Source organism: Panulirus ornatus, chromosome 2, assembly GCF_036320965.1.
Source record: "Panulirus ornatus isolate Po-2019 chromosome 2, ASM3632096v1, whole genome shotgun sequence".
Taxonomy (NCBI): domain Eukaryota; kingdom Metazoa; phylum Arthropoda; class Malacostraca; order Decapoda; family Palinuridae; genus Panulirus; species Panulirus ornatus.
This window is the reverse complement of record NC_092225.1, coordinates 30,577,069-30,592,656: the sequence shown is the minus strand read 5'-3', so window position 1 is coordinate 30,592,656 and position 15,588 is coordinate 30,577,069. Positions and strand designations below refer to the sequence as shown.

Below are 15,588 nucleotides of genomic sequence, written 5' to 3'. Positions count from 1 at the left end.
AATGGGTGGACGGTCATTTGTACCTATGAATACCTGTTCGCCGTTTCCCCTCTCAGCAAAGGGCGTACCTCCAAGAACAGACGAGCAGCTGCCCCGTTGGCATCCATATATTCCTCAACTCTGATGTACGATGCACCATAACCAGAGCATATGATCCACAGCCAGTCCCCTGCTGACCAGGTCTTCCTTTACCCTGGGTAATCCTTGCTCTTCAATTATACCCTCAAAGTGCCATGGAAATTCTATAGGAAACAATGGACTAGGACAAGTTCCTTACCAGTCTGACGACTTGCGGTCTACGGCCGGATTCAAAAACAGAGAGAGAAATTACTGTTCAAATTCTGACCGACAGCAGACGTCAGATAAATATGCGATTAAAAGTACATGGGTTCGATACCATCATGAGACAGCAGCAGACGATTCGAACCCTGTGGGGAGCGACAGGCCAGACGAGCATAGTCATTGTAGCATGAATATTAGTTGTAAATGATGGAGTGATAGTAAGATCAGGTTTACAAGATGATGAAAGAAGTAGACGATTCTAACTGCCTTCCCCAGGGTTCTCAAACCGGTTATAACATAGATATGACACACGTGTGTGTGTGTATGTGTGTGTGTGTGTTTGTGTGTGCGTGTGTGTGTGTGTGTGTGTGTGTGTGTGTGTGTGTGTGTGTGTGTGTGTGTGTGTGTACATACATTGGACTAAAGACTTGGTATACATATACAAGGTTAAGAGACGGGGTAACATGAATGTAAAGCCCTCTCTCCGCAACACACACACACACACACACACAGAGGAGTGCGTGCATGGGTGTTCCATGGTAGCTGGTGTGAGTGCGTCACTCGAGGACCTAGGGTGTGGCGGGAGGAGTGTGGAAGGGTGTGGGTAGCGGGCCGCGGTGGCAGGTGACCCTCGCTACCACACACCACATCACAACGGATGTCGCTCGTCGCCTAACTCAACAAGGGACCCTTGACATCACTGGGCTTACCTCGAGGTTAAAGAGGATAAAAACGATAAATCTTGTTCATGTTTAAGATACATTCGATCATTTCTCTACCGAGCGCTACTGTATATGCCAGTAGCCTCAATCCTGGCCGACAACAACTCGTTTCCGCTCCTCCACATTACAAAAAAGATCAGATTTCAAAGAAAGTGTCGAGGTTATGTTTCCAGAGAGAGGTAAGGCCCTGTCCGTGAAGATGGTTTCTAGGCTGCCAAACCTCCTAGTGGCTGAAACCGAGGAGGTGCATCTTCTGGGCGTGTGTTAGAGAACTCTGTTGTTCAACGTGCCAGGTCTCTGGCTGCTGTCACGCACCCGTTCTCGCTCCTCCCTCCTGAGAACCAACGTGGTGTCAGCTTCCATCCTCGGGGAAAAACAGACAGACAGAGACAGTTGCTGAGTTGAAGCACCACTTGGGGAGGACGCTCCACCTGCTGCTCCTCGCCGACGGGGTCTGTCTATCCGTGTGTGGCTTCAGTCATGGAAGATCTAAAAATTAAAGCCCCATTTTTGATGGACTGATGTCGCTGCTGGCTGGCTATCTGGTTCATCCCTTGGGTGGTGATGGCGGCTTCCAGCCTCTGTAGCTAACGCAGGAACCCAGAGAATCTGTGAGGACAACGAGGATCTGTGCACTCCATGTTACTCTTGCCCAGCGTCACAGATTAGGAATGCTATGGGCGGGAGGCTGTGCCAGGTGCTCCGCACACCCACCCACCTCACCCTGACGCCACAGGTGACAAACGCTCCGGCGTTAAGTCTTACATTCGCGCTGACTAAGTCGGCAGATATGGCGGCTTGCCAGAGCGTACCTATTGGGGAGGATTTACCCTTTTCCTGGGTACGGTCGGGAGGGCAAACTCCCCACCCACGACCTTGTGCTGTGAACCCAGCAGGTGCTTCGCTGTGAACATCAACACACTAAATATCGTTCCAGTATGCATAACGTTAATGAAAACCAATCTCTTGTTATATGAAGTTTGTTCATACGTAGTGTCTCAGTGACTATACAAGATCCGTACAATATTTCCGCAGCAATAATAAAAAGAAAAAGAATCATTTAAAGGATCGTTCAAGGAATATTCTTAAACCAAAAGATCATTTTAATGAACTGCTTCGGAAAGAAAATGAAGCTTAGACAGAAAGGGTCATTACAGGTTAAGCCATCGACAGGGTATACTCCCGATATATCATTACAAGATGGTAATATATCACACTGATATACCACATACTTTAGTATCACCCTACCCAAGGTGGTCCGTCTGTCTCGAGACCCTGGGCGAACCGCTTCAAACCTCTCCGAATCTTTACACATTTCTTGGCTTTTCTTCAAGGTGAGGCCAGTCTCCTCCACCAACATGTTGTGCTGTACTTCTCCGGTCAGCATTTCAGCCTTCCAGTCGGTGTCTTCTCGCTCAATATCGTCAAGTGTTCCCAGGACTGTGTCGTGCTGTGTTCCTCTTACAGAAACATATCACAGCATTTTTTCCCCAACGCCTCAGCAACAATGTATGCATTTTTTCATTGAATTTGATCCGCTTCTGATAATAGTCTGATTATACTTCTGGTCCAGAGGTGGATTTTCATGTATTGCCACCCACGGCTTCTACACTATGTGTACCTAACTGGTGTGAAGACAGTGATGTACCCTTGTTCCCATTCTCCTCGCTGTGTTACACACTCGCTGTTCGAATGGCTCACTTTCATACCATACCCTTTTCTACAGCTCATTCCATTACTGTATAATGTTATAATCTTTCTTATTTTTGTATAATCTGTAGTAATCCACTTCTCGGTATTTGTAAACAGTGCAATATCATCTGCACTTGCAAGACATCCAACTCTGTCTTTAAAATATCTGCTGACATCTGCGAAAAACTCGTTCCTGTATGAAAGATAAAAAGACAACGGTGATAGCACACCGCCCTGACCAACGCTTGTATTTACCCGAACCATCCTCTCGCATCCTACCACTGCCACAGTGCACGCTCCACGCTAATCATATCAATCTTGCTGATATTTCCGGCTGTCTTGGTGCTTCCCATACACCTTCCATGAAGATACAACACCATGCCCTTTTCCAGGTCCCGGAAACTGAACTGCGACTCAAAGTCAAATTCCCGGCTCCCCTGCTGGTGCACACCCGGCGTTGATACGCGATCCACTGCACTCTTCCCCAGGCACAAAGCCAGTACTGACTTTCGGCCAACCTGTCCTCCAGGTCCTCTTATCGTCAAACTTCTCGCCAACACCATTTCATCGAACGCTACGAAGGAAAGTAAACAATAAAGATAGTTACTCTGTAAACCTGTTTCTCCTGTGATGGTGGCGAGTTCCTAATAAGATCAAACTTGTTTACATACGTATTCCTGACGTGTAACGAGGCATTATAGTGCTCAAGCTGCCCCCACAGTGCTCAAGCTGCCCCCACAGTGCTCAAGCTTCCCCCCCACAGTGCTCAGGCTTCCCCCCACACAGTGCTCAAGCTTAGGCCTGCGTCATAGTAAGACGATCGAGCCCCTGCTGCCATACTAACCCGTACCCTCAAATGAAGCAGCTGGCTAGACGGCGGGGTCGGTCGCGTAGCCCCTGGCCGGGAAGGAGGGCTGGGGTAAAAAAATATAAAACTGAATGACCTGCTGAGCTGAGAGTGAATGGAGGGGCGTCCAGACCAGCCTGAGGGTGGGCCGCGCCAAGTGGTGCAACTACTGCACGTGTACTACGACCGCTGCGCCCCCTCAACACTGCTACAAAAACACACAACTACAAACATACATACACACAGGTTAACACACACACACACACTCTCTCTCTCTCTCTCTCTCTCTCTCTCTCTCTCTCTCTCTCTCTCTCTCTCTCTCTCTCTCTCTCTCTCTCTCTCTCTCTCATTACGCAAAAACAGTATATGAACAAGTAAAACCCTATCATTATATAATGTGCAGCAGTTAATAATACTAAGTTTCCACAGAGGGACGATGTGTATGGACGGGGAACGCAGTATGTATGTGATGTGTAAACACTGGCACAACACGCTCTTGCTGGTAAACTAAATAGACAGATGAACAGTGATGGGTCCCAGAGGGCGAATGTAAGACACCAGTGGGTCCCGAAATTCGTATGTAGTACCATATGTGCTGCATATGTACCAGGTGCAGCAGAAATGCTGCTCCCTCATTATGAGAGGTAGCGCACTGCTGCACCCTCACAATCAGATCCGGTACGCCGATGGTTCCTCACAGTCAGTCCCACTGAACAAGTGGTAAAGTACCTCATCATCTGGTTCAAATTACAATGGGTTATTGGCTATGTTATCAGTCTACTAAGGTGCATTACTCAACAGGTCTCGCCGCTTGGTGGAGCCAGGGCAGGTCTCGCTGCTAGTGGAGTCAGGAGAGGTCTCGCCACAAGTCTCGCAGGCAGGCCACCAAACGATTGGCATTTAGCGGGAAAAAAATATTCGCCGTGCGTGGCAACATGCCCACTGTTTTGATGGTGCGGGCTCCTGCACGCCGAGGCCGAAGTGACCAGAGCAAAGCGGCGTGGCGAGGACGCTGACGGATGATCACCGACACTGACTGGGTGACACGTGTCAGGCAACGTGCACAGGTGACACCGGCCTGGGCCAGCTGGTGGTCACCTTGCTCGCGTCTGAGGCAACCGAGGTGCGCCATTGTTAGCCTCTGGTTCTGGGAAGTGTACACAATGTATGCCCCGATGGTTGCCTTTGTCTGGTGGTGAATTGTCCCCCCCTCCACAGACAGACAGAGACCTCAGCACCGAGTGTAGTCCTCCGCCGTGCGAACTGTGATCCGACTGGCCACAATGATCGCCAACATCACATCTCTTCACATCAGTACTACAGCCTACGGGGCTTCCTTCATCCACTCAGCTGCTGGGGCGTCTTCTTATATATTCCCACAAAAATTACTCTTGTCTCCGCCTTTGAGAACTGGCTGCCGGTGTGCCTCCTCCAGCGGCTGGGTCACACAACGCTCGACAGACCGACACGTCCCAAAGACATCGTGCGAAAATTGTCAGCTCGAGGGTAGGCCAATTTGATATATGTTTCTTCCCTTACACGTTTAAATTATGGCATATCTTTGACTTATCATCTCACCCGACTCCAACAATGTCTCAATCTTTATTTAAGGAGCAGGTCTAAAATCATCTGACGATCGAGAGGTAATATGTTTTTATCTCCCCATTAAGGCCGTCCTTGACGTGGGCCCAAAAGCCCATTAACGCAACTCTCACGAACAAAAAGGAAAGAATATTACTGGTATCAGTTCGCTCGATGTGTGCAACACACTGTCACACCGACCACTTTACAGTTGTCAACAGGCGCAGACTGAGCCACCGGACATTATTCTCGGAGGTGAGCGAGTGTTGCGGTGTCTCAGATCCTGGAGGCGGGAGGCAAGAACGTCTGCCACAATGGCTAATCAAAAAACTATAAACACCCAGAGTCCTGGACTGCAGGAGAGTTGTCACCTCACTCACCTGAACGTCCAGGCCAGACAGTGATGATGGCCACGCCACCAGGTGCCACACAGCAGTGTACCGACCTGCAGTGACGCAGGTCATCAGGAGTGTATTTACTGTCACATAATTCATCAGCAGTGTGCCTACTGAGAAAGCAGGTCATCAGCGGTGTACTTCGTGTGAAGCAGGGCATCAGCAGTGTGCCCAGTGTGACGCAGGTCACTGGCATTGACCTAAAGTGACGCGGGTCATCATGTCCATGCACGCGTCGCAGGAGTATCGCTCCCGAGTGTCAACAATGATGCAGTCTCACCTTCGAGTCCAGCAGCCACGACCATGGATCCACCCGCTGCCGTTTCCTGGGTCCTGTCAACCTTCACAGGTCCTTCCGTGGCCAACATCCTCGTGACGTGCCACTGAGTCATCTCTACTCCCTGGCACAGTGCCACTTACCAGGCAGTCTACCACACCACTACCTCTGGTCGTCAGTCGGTCACCAGAGGGTTAATGTGTGGGATGCTAGAACCTACGTGAGACATGCGACACACGGTGTTGTGCTGCCAGACACGAAGCCGGTGCTGAGGCCATGGCTGGACCCACCTGGCATCAGCCCCCACCACGTCCGAAGCTGCAGGCTGGCCCACCACAGCACCATACCCCAGCACGCCTGAGGCTGGAAACTGGCCCACCCCTGCACCATACCCCAGCACGCCTGGGGGGCCACCGTTATGGTATATGGAGGCCTCCCTGCTCGTCTGAGCCTGGGGGAGATGTGTGATAACCCGATCAGGTAAATCATCTGGCTATCCTCAGGCGTCCAGTGGCTGGAGATCTGCTGACGCCGGGGGTAGTGGAGCACACACGCACACACATCGCTCCGGCTTAACGTTACCTGCACCAACAACAAACCAATGTCCCGCAAGAGGTTTTTCTTCCCGTACCTTGAGACCAAATTCTCTTGTGATGTGCTAACATCTCCAGACCCCTTTGCTTGTGAACCAGCGGCCCCACACAACACCAACACCTGCAGATGAGGCCATCGCTGTACCACACATCCCCCCCCCCCCCCACCCACCCACCCGAAGCAAACATATTTCAGGTGTGATGGGAAGGAGACCTCCCAGGGGAGGGAGGAACTGGCCAGTGGCACCACCGGTGAAAGTGTCAGGCGTCCACTTCCGGTGGTGTGGCGCCGCTGGGCCCCACCCTTCTCTTGCCCCTCCCAGCGGCGACAACTCTTACCTCCCCTCCTTCCCCTCCCCCCACATCACCTGCACCAGGCCCTAGCCGACCAACACTGGCAGTAAGTCGTCTGGAGAGTTTTTGTGTATATGTTCACAGCTTCAGTGTTCACTGGTCAAGCAAGATTCACAGCCAGTAGTACCGTGTTGCTAACTGTTGCCTCCTTTATGTAAGACGTGAGTTTCCTGAGTACACTATACTGACCCAGTGCCTGCTAACTGCTTGGGCACGATGGTACGACCCTTGAACACAACGACGACGCGACCCTGGGGGCACGACGGGGGACGACCTATGGGTAGGGTCACTTCGACTTTTGACCTTACCCTTAAAGGTCAGATGAGGGGGGGAGGGGAGAGGTCATTATGACGTCGTGCTCACGGTGACAGCGAGAGCCTGACCACACCCCAGCCTCATGCTGCCCTACACCACCAGCCTCATCCTGACCGGCAGCACCGGCCTCATCACGGAAGCCTCAGTCCACCTCACACACTCTCACCTCACAAACAGTACCCCACCTTACACACTCTCACCTCACAAACTGTACCCCACCTCACACACACACACACACACACACACACACACACACACACGCACACACACACACACACACACACACACACACAGTCAGCGTTTATACACAAGTGACGCTGCACATCGCTGCAGCCCACCAGGATATCGATAACAAGAATAAAAGTATAAAAGAAATGGGAAATAATGAGGGTCACACAAGTACCTGAGGATATTACCGTATCGAACTCTCTCTCTCTCTCTCTCTCTCTCTCTCTCTCTCTCTCTCTCTCTCTCTCTCTCTCTCTCTCTCTCTCTCTCTCTCTCTCTCTCGTGCTGAAGGTTCCAATCCCAGACCAAAGTCCTTATCGAAGCCAGGCTTTCACTGAAATATGAGAGTTTAAAACGGGAGAGAAGTGAAAGAAGATGAAATACATTCTGAGAGCTTTCAAGGGAGAACGAAACTTGCTTCTTTAAAAAGGATCGGGTCAGAGCTGAGAAAGAAGACATGAAAGGACAGAGTTCTAAGAGGGTGGTGTAGGGAAAGAAACACAAGACAATGTTCCACCCTAGAGTTACTAACCATCACAGAACAATCATGAAGCACAGTCACTTACCTAATGTTCTGTGGTCTAGCTAATGACGGGGACACAAAAGCAGCCGGATTTCGGAAGCAGAAACTAGAGTAATCTCTACTATAAAAAGGCGTTCCCGTCTGTCTGTGCGTCCGTCCTCGAGAGAATAGAAACTACTGGCTGCTGGGGTGAGATATTTTCGGAAAAGTATTCTGTTGTTCAGCGAAAGGCTGTGCTGACCATATGGGAGGTATGGAGCGAGAAATGGTTATACCACTGAAAAATGCCATCCGCCGTTCAGTGTGTAACGGCCAGGGAACGTGGTGATGATGGTGATGGAGGATATGATGTCTAAGGAAGGAGGGAAGTGAGGGAGTGGTAACCTTCCGCAGGAGCGAGCAGATGAGGGACTAGAGGACAAGAATCTGCTAATATCTACATAACACGGAAAGAAAATCAACAATACAGCTTTGGAGAAATGGGTCAAGTTACAGAACATCAAACATCATAAAAAAAGACAGCAACCACTGAAGTAAACACTGACAAAGGCATCCAGCAGCAAAAAACAGACCTCAGCTGCAACAAGGGCGGTATCAAGCAAGGAAAAACCCACCCCAGTACAGCAGCTGCATCCAGGACGAACAGCTGCATTCCAGAGGAGGATAAGAGAATGCAGCGAAGGACGACAACATCACTATGCTGCACCAACCAACATCAGACAACAACAATAACGCCCGACAGAAACAGACGCATCTTGCAGCAAAAGTCAAACCCTGGCAGTAGCTAACTGATGTAAAAACATCAGATACCAACACTATCATTTCACGGAAATTTCCTCCCATCTCTCCTTCTAAAAATAAAAACCCTCAAATCTTTATCATCTCCTTCAGTGCTCTTATAATCCTGCCCCTCAGCACATTAGATACATCTGGCATCACCACAATGTCTTATCTATATTCGGGATCCCATCCCGCTTGCCCTGTGCCGCTCTGTTGGTTCACTTTCCTTACTATACATATATTACTCTGACTTCTGCTCGCATGAGCTGGCTGCTTGCTTGCCTCCGCGCCATGAGCGGACAGAGGTAGTAGTGCTGAGGTTACTGCTGCAGGCAGATTCAATTTTGAAGTCTATGGAAGAGACAGTTGTGACATTCGTGACAGTTCTGGCGGAGTGTGGAGGGTGGACGGGGCCAGGCTCTGAAACATGTGGCTATTGACAGAGATCACTGTAAATGTTGTGAAACGGATACAGATGCTTCTGAAGTTTGTGATGACGTGCCCCCTGATAGTTTTTATGTCTGTGGTGTGTCCATAAACTTCAAAACTACCTGTAGACATGCCATAAACTTCAAAACTACACATGGGCACGCTACAAACTTCGAAACTATCCATGGAATAGCCTCAAACTTCAAAAGCGTCTACATGTATTCCAAATATCTAAAACCGTGTCTCTCATTGTCACAAACTTCAGAACTTTCCCTGTCCAAACTACACACTCCACAGCTGTCTACCTCTTGTCATCACAAACATCACTGCCGTCCATTCCAGACACTTTGGGAAAAAAAAAAGAGTCTGTGGCGAGAAAATGGATACATCCAACGTCTGCAGCAGGGAAGGAGATGACTGTGTCAGCGTGTGGTGTTGACAGGTGTAGTTCACGCTGCACAGGGACCGTGCGGAGGGAAGTGTCGGCCTCCAGGTGTAGTGTGTGGCTTGGAGGGACTGTCTGGAGGGAAGTGTTGACCTCCGGGTGTCCCGCATGACTGCCATGTGTGTGTGCGTGTGTGTGTGTGTGGGGGGGGGGGGTGGTGGAAGGAAGGAGGGAAATGGTCGTGTGTGATGGGGGGATGATGGGGGGGAAGGTCATTCTTTGATACAAAACCCATTTATGAATGATGTGGTTCTGGCCTGGACGAGGCCATCATTTTGCAATACTGAGGTGAGGGAGGCAGGGCGGGAGGGCTGCTGCTGGGACCGTTATATCATCATTGTTTCCTCGTTTTTCTGCAATTCCATTTTTTTCCTCTATTCAATTACTGTAAACTTTCCCGAAAAAATATATAAATGATTATTTACCGCAGATATAAGCTGCGTAAAAACCTTATACAAGCTCTTGGTTCATATATATATATATATATATATATATATAGATGTTTGAGGACAATGTGTGGTGTGTGGTGGTTTGATCGAGTGAGTAACGTAAGGGTAAGAGAGATGTGTGGAAATAAAAAGAGCGTGGTTGAGAGAGCAGAAGAGGGTGTTTTGAAATGGTTTGGGCACATGGAGACAATGAGTGAGGAAAGATTGACCAAGAGGATATATGTGTCGGAGGTGGAGGGAACGAGGAGAAGTGGGAGACCAAATTGGAGGTGGAAAGATGGAGTGAAAAAGATTTTGTGTGATCGGGGCCTGAACATGCAGGAGGGTGAAAGGAGGGCAAGGAATAGAGTGAATTGGATCGATGTGGTATACCGGGGTTGACGTGCTGTCAGTGGATTGAATCAGGGCATGTGAAGCGTCTGGGGTAAACCATGGAAAGCTGTGTAGGTATGTATATTTGCGTGTGTGGACGTATGTATATACATGTGTATGGGGGTGGGTTGGGCCATTTCTTTCGTCTGTTTCCTTGCGCTACCTCGCAAACGCGGGAGACAGCGACAAAGCAAAAAAAAAAAAAAATATACATACATATATATATATATATATATATATATATATATATATATATATATATATATATATATATATATATATATATATATATATAATGTGAGGAAGAAATATATTTCTTTTGTCTTACGTGTTCAGTTCTTCAGGTAAGTAACTGTTGCTTGGGCGGCCTGTGGACAATGGCTGGCTGGCTCTTGGGTGACGTGAAACAGGTGTACACAAGTCACATGAGTGTGGAAGCACTGGAGGATCGACTGCATGCACCAGTGTTTACCATTATAGAACGACCTTCTTCGGTCGTCAGCTGTCATCATAACCAGAGCAGGATACCTGTTGTGGACTGACCATGTCTCTCAGAGCACCACTCGCAGCCGCGTCTTTCGAAGAACTCGTTTTCTAACGTCCTTTTTTTTTGGCGGGAAAATATGGCGTTCTTCACTCTGAGGACAATGGTGATAAAGGCAGGCAAGGCCACCCCGAATGAGACCATTGGCTAGTGTGCTTGCTTGGCGAGTGCGGCAGCCTTGAGCCTATGATAATTGCCTTGATGGGGAAGCGGAAGGAAAGGCATTAATGCAGGCCATTGCTGGCTGCACACTTCCTGCGCTGCAGGGCCTCTCCTGCTTGCTGTTAGCGAATCAACCTTCCTGGACAGCAGGGGCTCTCCTGCTTGCTAAAGGCAACCACACTCAGCAAGTCTCCTTTTCACACAGACTACAATAATACCCTGGCATCCGTCTGTGTTTTACTTCCTACTCTTCGCTCTACCGACACACGTATTCATGGCCAAAAAATGGAAAGCATCTTTTTGTTCACCTCTGATTTGAGAGAGCAAATACAAATGCATATTTTGAGCCATCTAAATTTTGGTAGGGTCGAGCTAAAAGCCTGGTTCTCATGAATATTAGTTCCAGGCTGGCTGTCCCTGGCCACCAAAGGACCTCACCTGGATCGCTGGATCCTGGAAAATGAGACTATCATTTCCAAGGTAAGTTATTCAGGAGAACCCCACAGGACCTCCACCACATTCGGATGGAAGGAAACCCGACACTCCTCTCCTTGAAGGAGGCGAGGCTGGGACGCCCACGAAGATGGGGAACGTTCCTCCACCTGAGTAGGTCCTCAGAACAACTTGATATTCTCTCATGACACCTGCCTTGCACCTCAGGGAACTATGGCATCTGAGGTGCAGCGACTGTGTGAAGTGGGATTACGGCCTGCAGCCTGGGTGCGGGGTGTCTGCCCTGCCGCCACAGTCTTATCATGGGGCTGTGTTACGTGTGAGGATTACCTGAAACGTCCTGTTGAATGTAGTAATGAGACTGAGGTACTTTTCCTCCCTATCCCTCACGAGGCAGCGTGTGCTCCCGGTACGGTCTGCAGACACCCATGAGAAGGCCTCCCTTCTTCTGGCCAAACCAATGTCACCACAGGTCTGGGTTGCTACCCAGCTGGCACTAGGACCGTAAGTCATCTATTTCCATGCAATCTTCCAGGAAAAGAGAGCTAAGAGCCACTGGATCTCGGAGGATGCTGTCCTAACACTTTACGAGAGTCATGTCCTTCAATCTGGCCTGGGGACCTAAGGCCAACCCGGCATGTCCCTGAAGCTGGCCTGTGGACTCAAGCCCGACCTCCAATGACCCTACTGAAGGCTAAATTTGTTTGATTTCACTTATAGTCATGGATACAACTCGTGGTTCTTACCTCCAGTGAGGTAAAGTACTTTTTCCTCATATGAACTGTTAACATAAGGAATAATTTACCAGGAGCACGTGAGTGTAGCATCATACATAACTTTAAAAGACTTGACAAATACTTTACCTCAAGTCCACGTCTGACATTATTTGCGCCGCCTCAGTTACAAATGATTATCTAAATGTATTTTTCCTGAAGTCATCTGTTTGCTTTACAACTCTTACCACGCTAATGCCATGTTTCTTATCTCCTCCACTATCACAAGCAGCCTCGAAATGACCCACTGGTCTGTTGTTATTGGCAAATCTTTGTTTACCTCTTCTGACTGGATGACGTCATATATCTTCCCCCAGTACAGATGTCAACAAGCCAACAACCTCTCAGTGAGGTACGACCGACCCACTGCCATCGTCCCGCTCCCCAGCTTGCTCAGTGAAAGTTCTGGGTTTAATTGGGGCTTACAGACACCTAGAGAGACAGACGCAAGACTCCTGCGACATTACAGTTGTCGACCTCAGCAGCACTTTCCACCTAGTCAAGAACAACACAAACAAAACTGGGCTGCCAAGAGGGATTGCAGACCTCCTCGGCGGATGTCGTCAAGGCTGTACACATCAGAGGAGACTTCTCCACCTCCCAGGTCCTCACTGGTGTACCCCGCGGGACACGAAGATTAAAACCCCTAGCGCTTCCTCAGTCTGACAGGTGCCGTGGTGCATGTAGTGCCTGGTCGGTGGAATGACGCCGACAACTTCGTCAGTGGCATCTGCCTTGATAAAAGCTCCCACGAGTACATCGTTCCCTCCAAGAACAACACCCTTAATAGCCTCCAGAGACGAACCATCGTTAGACTGTCACGATCATCCATAACCAAGACCTGCAGTCATGAACGTCAGTCAGCCTTGCCTCCATCCCTGCCACACTAGGTTCCCCCACCTCCCACCAGGGTCTTCAGTCCATGGGACCATACCTGTGTCGCTCTGTACCCCTATAGCAAGCTTAGCCTCCTTGTCCCCCACCTAGGCGGTCTTCCCCTTCATCCACCACACAACAGGGAGGGTCTAATGGAAAAGTTGCGGGAAAAGGCACGCAAGATTACCCTTTGCCCTGACCAAGAGACGATCAACACAGCCCTTCCAGCTTTTCCTCCAGCCATCACGTAGACATTATCATTATTATCATCATTAGGAGTCAAACAACCTTTCCTCTCTCACTTAAAATGTTAGGAATTTCGCAAGGAAGTCCCGGACTGCACCTGAGAATAATGTAATTAGTCTAGACGTGACCTTGTGCATTTCATGCCGACGTAATTACCATCTTCCGGGAAGCCAACCAAATGGCGCATCTGTTGTAATCACACAGGATCATATTCATCATAAGTTGCCCGTATTAGGAGCTACATAAACGTGGGGGGGGGGGGTGCAAAGATGTACTGAAATGTATTTTGGTCAACGTGTACAGCAGCCCGACCCGGATGTAGGTGGTCCAAAGTCACCAGACTATCACCAAACAACTGTCACTGATAAGGACTTATACTGTCACTGATGAGGACTTATACTGTCACTGATAAGGACTTATACTGTCACTGATGAGGACTTATACTGTCACTGATAAGGAATTATACTGTCACTGATGAGGACTTACTACGGCCTTCTTCCACACCTCCGGGATACTAGTCGTCAGGGAGGTGACGCGGCTTAACATGTCGAGAAATCCTTCACGTCAAGAAACATTGCAACTACTCACACCAGAGGAGGCAGTCATCGTCTCTCTCTCTCTCTCTCTCTCTCTCTCTCTCTCTCTCTCTCTCTCTCTCTCTCTCTCTCTCTCTCTTGTAATCAAGACGAGACTGTGAAAATACAAAACTCACCGGCAAACTCTCCCTGTCATTAAGGTAATGTCAACTACTGCGAAAGTGAAATGTTGCACCTCGACCATCCACAACCTGACACAGATGGCCACATTCTCGTCAACTTTAACAGCAACATATTTAAGGGCTGCAATACAGCGAATGACTGTGTGGCTCTGAATGCTGTCTCTACATGTTTGTACTGAGACGACCCCACCACATCTGTGTGGTGTACCAGCACACACCACATCTAGGTTCTCCTGTACAAGCACAGGCTGGCCTCTTGAGAGGAAACTACACAAACCTTAACCACGTCGCTTCCTCTTTCTTCAGCTGGAACTACAACACTCTTGCCTCAGATCCAGCGACAGTAATGTAAAACAACGAATGATTAATGAAACCACTGCTTCGAATTACCTAATGAACAATCAAACCAGTTCCTAAATATCTGTCGACAGCAGCAACAGTGATATAAAACGAAAACGAAGACTTAGTAGTGAAAACAAATGTTTCTAATTTCTTAATGAGTAACTAAAGCAATGTTTCTAATTACTTAATAAGTAACTAAAGCAATGTTTCTAATTACTTAATAAGTAACTAACGCAATGTTTCTCATTATGTGTCGACATCCTCACTACCTGTGAGTGGCAGGTGTCTGATGAGCAAGATCCCCGGTGAGTTAATGCGATCATTTTGTGAGTAATGGTCGCCAGTTCTGTTACTTCCCGGAAGCACCACACCCGACGGTGGCTGAACGCTGAGCCAAGACCCACACGAGGGAAGGGGGAACCGTGTGTCCAGCAGACACTTTAACCTGAGCGGTCGTCCTCACTACTGACGCCCTGGACCAAAACACCATCATCGGGTCCGCGTGACGTCGCTACCACCGACAGGGTACGATGTTTGTACCGACGGAAGGACGGCTGTGGACCGGGGGAGGTCGTCCATAAACCCCACGAGGAAATGTAATGGCTCTTCTCCACACGGAGGCAGGACATTGATGGCACTATGGTGGTGGCTCCCTGACTCGGTGACTGATCGTGGTGCACCCGTCGTCCGCACCGTGGCTGACCAGTTACCCTGGCCCACTAGCAGCTTCAAAAAGATTATGTTATAATCAGGGTGCGTCACGTCCAGCCATCAACATATCATTCTCAGGGACGCCAGCAGGGGTGTGCGACAGCACCGCCACACCTACAGCTGGACGACAGCAGGGGTGTGCGACAGCCTCGCCACACCTACTGCTGGACGACAGCAGGGGTGTGCGACAGCCTCGCCACACCTACTGCTGGACGACAGCAGGGGTGAGCGACAGCCTCGCCACACCTACTGCTGGACGACAGCAGGGGTGAGCGACAGCCTCGCCACACCTACAGCTGGACGACAGCAGGGGTGTGCGACAGCCTCGCCACACCTACTGCTGGACGACAGCAGGGGTGTGCGACAGCCTCGCCACACCTACTGCTGGACGACAGCAGGGGTGTGCAACAGCCTCGCCACACCTACTGCTGAAGGCCCCAATATCACACCTCCTCTTACTTTCCCTTATTATCTAGTGT

At 49.4% G+C, this 15,588-nt stretch overlaps 1 long non-coding RNA gene across 1 annotated transcript in view; it reads right to left on the bottom strand.

The window, feature by feature from the left end:
- LOC139755668 (uncharacterized) overlaps positions 1 to 15,588 on the bottom strand; it is a 106,720-nt gene that overhangs the window by 82,994 nt on the left and 8,138 nt on the right. The window lies entirely within an intron of this gene.